This window comes from Physeter macrocephalus, chromosome 18 (genome assembly GCF_002837175.3).
Source record: "Physeter macrocephalus isolate SW-GA chromosome 18, ASM283717v5, whole genome shotgun sequence".
NCBI classification, from domain to species: Eukaryota; Metazoa; Chordata; class Mammalia; order Artiodactyla; family Physeteridae; genus Physeter; species Physeter macrocephalus.
The window spans coordinates 73961067-73964338 of NC_041231.1; the positions used below are offsets into that span (position 1 = coordinate 73961067).

The 3272-nt window shown below is 38.2% G+C and overlaps 1 protein-coding gene across 1 annotated transcript in view; it reads right to left on the reverse strand.

Annotated features, from left to right (window-relative positions):
• Nucleotides 1-3272, reverse strand: part of KIF6 (kinesin family member 6) — a 419927-nt gene that overhangs the window by 220000 nt on the left and 196655 nt on the right. The gene's annotated exons all lie outside the window — the stretch shown is intronic.

The following is a 3272-nucleotide window of genomic DNA, read 5'->3' on the forward strand; positions in this document are numbered from 1 at the left end:
GATGGACCCAGAGACTGTCATACAGAGTGAAGTAAGTCAGAAAGAGTAAAACAAATATCGTATATTAATGCATATATGTGGAACTTAGAAAAATGGTACAGATGAACCAGTCTGCAGGGCAGAAATAGAGACACAGATGTAGAGAACAAACGTATGGACACCAAGGGGGGAAAGAGGCGGGTGTGTGTGTGATGAATTGGGAGATTGGGATTGACATATATACACTAATATGTATAAAATAGATAACTAATAAGAACTTGCTGTATAAAAAATAAATAAAATTCAAAAAAAATCATGCTACTCAGCCTGAACTGGGACCTCAGTGATGCTCCAAACCCTTTTAATCATTCCTGGTTGACATACAGTGTTCACAGCGGCTCTTCCAAATCCTTCCACAGCCCCAAGCCCGCCACTACTCTTTCACTCTCCAACAATAATGCAGCTTCTCACTAGACGGAGAAAGTCAAAGCTGTTCAAGGGGGCTCCTTTGGCTTCCTTTTCCTTCACCTCCCAGGGTCTCTGTCTTACTACTCAGGCCCTCTTCCTTCTTTTAAATATTTTGGATACTATCCTTCCTCCTTCTCATGGCCAACCTCTCCCCTAGGCTCTCTTCAGGCTCTATCAGGGTTACCTGATTAATTCCCTCCTTATCACCTCTCCATGCTGACTCTTTCCCCTCTGCTTACAATGATTTTCACGTTTTTCCTATTCTAAAACAAAGAAAAATAGAAAACAAACACCTGCCTTTGGAGGGAACATCCACCCCTTCATGAAGTCCTGGTTTAGTTTGTGGCATCATGTGTGCTTATACTGTCTACATGGCATTCTAGGGTCTGCACAGCACCTTGGCTCCTCTATTAGTTTATGAGCACAATGGGGCAATTCTTTTTTTTTTTTAATTTTTTATTAAAGTATAGTTGATGTACAATATTGTATGTTACAGGTGTACAATAGAGCAATTCACAATTTTTAAAGGTTATGCTCCATTTATAGTTATTATAAAATATTGGCTATATTCCCTGTGTTGAACAATATATCCTTGTAGCTTATTTTATACAGAATAGTTTGTACCTCTTAATCCCCTAGCCCTATGTTTCCCATCCCCCCTTCCCTTTCCCCACTGGTAACCACTAGTTTGTTCTCTGTATCTGTGAATCTGCTTCTTTTTTGTTATATTCACTGGTTGGTTGTATTTTTTAGATTTCACATATAAGTGGTATCATAAAGTATTTGTCTTTTTGTGAGTACATATATTTGTGCTAATATGTTTATTCAGGCTATTTTTATCAAGTTATCTAGGAGGAAAGATTTTTAAAATAATTTAGATTAAATAATATATATTTCTTTTCCAATAACCCTAAAGAATGGAGAAAAGGTAAAAAAATCTGATTCCCCAAAACTTTGTTATCACTTGTATGCTTGTTTCGAAGGAGGTGAGGCATTTTGATGGCTGGGATATTCAGTTTTGTTCTGTTTTTTTAAATTTTTTAACATCTTTATTGGAGTATAATTGCTTTACAATGTTGTGTTAGTTTCTGCTGTATAACAAAGTGAATCAGCTATATGCATACATATATCCCCATATCCCTCCCTCTTATGTCTCCTTCCCACCCTCCCTATCCCACCCCTCTAGGTGGTCACAAAGCACTGAGCTAATCTCTCTGTGCTATGCAGCTGCTTCCCACTAGCTATCTATTTTACATTTGGTAGTGTATATATGTCAATGCTACTCTCTCAGTTCGTCGCAGTTTACCCTTCCCCCTCCCCGTGTCCTCAAGTCCACTCTCTACATATGCGTCTTTATTCCTGTCCTGCCCCTAGGTTCTTCAGAACCACTTCTTTTTAGATTCCATATATATGTGTTAGCATACGGTATTTGTTTTTCTCTTTCTGACTTACTTCACTCTGTATGACAGACTCTAGGTCCATCCACCTCACTACAAATAATTCAATTTCATTTCTTTTTATGGCTAATATTCCAGTGTATATATGTGCCACATCTTCTTTATCCATTCATCTGTCGATGGACAATTAGGTTGCTTCCATGTCCTGGCTATTGTAAATAGTGCTGCAATGAACATTGTGGTACATGTCTCTCTCTCCCTTTTGTTTTTTTTTTTTACATACAGCAGGTTCTTATTAGTTATCTATTTTATACATATTAGTGCATATATGTCAATCCCAATCTCCCAATTCATCCCACCCCCACCCCCGCTTCCCCCACTTGGTGTCCATACGTTTGTTCTCTACATCTGTGTCTCTACTTCTGCCTTGCAAGCCAGTTCATCTGTACCATTTTTCTAGATTCCACAAATATGCGTTAATATACAATATTTGTTTTTCTCTTTCTAACTTACTTCACTCTGTATGACAGTCTCTAGGTCCATCCATGTCTCTACAAATGACCCAATTTCATTCCTTTTTATGGCTGAGTAATATTCCATTTTATATATGTCCCACATCTTCTTTATCCGTTCATTTGTTGATGGGCATTTAGGTTGCTTCCATGACCTGGCTACTGTAAATAGTGCTGCAATGAACATTGTGGTACATGACTGTTTTTGAATTATGCTTTTCTCAGGGTATATGCCCAGTAGTGGTATTGTTGAGTCGTACAGTAGTTCTATTTTTAGTTTTTAAGGAACCTCCATACTGTTCTCTATAGTGGCTGTATCAATTTACATTCCCACCAGCAGTGCAAGAGGGTTCCCTTTACTCTACACCCTCCCCAGCATTTATTGTTTGTAGATTTTTGATGATGGCCATTCTGACCAGTGTGAGGTGATACCTCATTGTGGTTTTGATTTGCATTTCGCTAATGATTAGTGATGTTGAGCTTCCTTTCATGTGTTTGTTGGCAATCTGTATATCTTCTTTGGAGAAATGTCTATTTAGGTCTTCTGCCCATTTTTGGATTGGTATGGAAACAGAAAAGACCCTGAATAGCCAAAGCAATCTTGAGGAAGAAAAACGGAGCTGGAGGAATCAGGCTCCTGGACTTCAGACTATACTACAAAGCTATGGTAATCAAGACAGTATGGTACTGGCACAAAAATAGAAATATAGATCAAAGGAACAGGATAGAAAGCCCAGAGATAAACCCACGCACATATGGTCACCTTATCTTTGACAAAGGAGGCAAGAATATATGATGGAGAAAAGACAGCCTCTTCTATAAGTGGTGCTGGGAAACTGGACAGCTACATGTAAAAGAATGAAATTAGAACACTCTCTAACACCATACACAAAAATAAACTCAAAATGGATTAAAG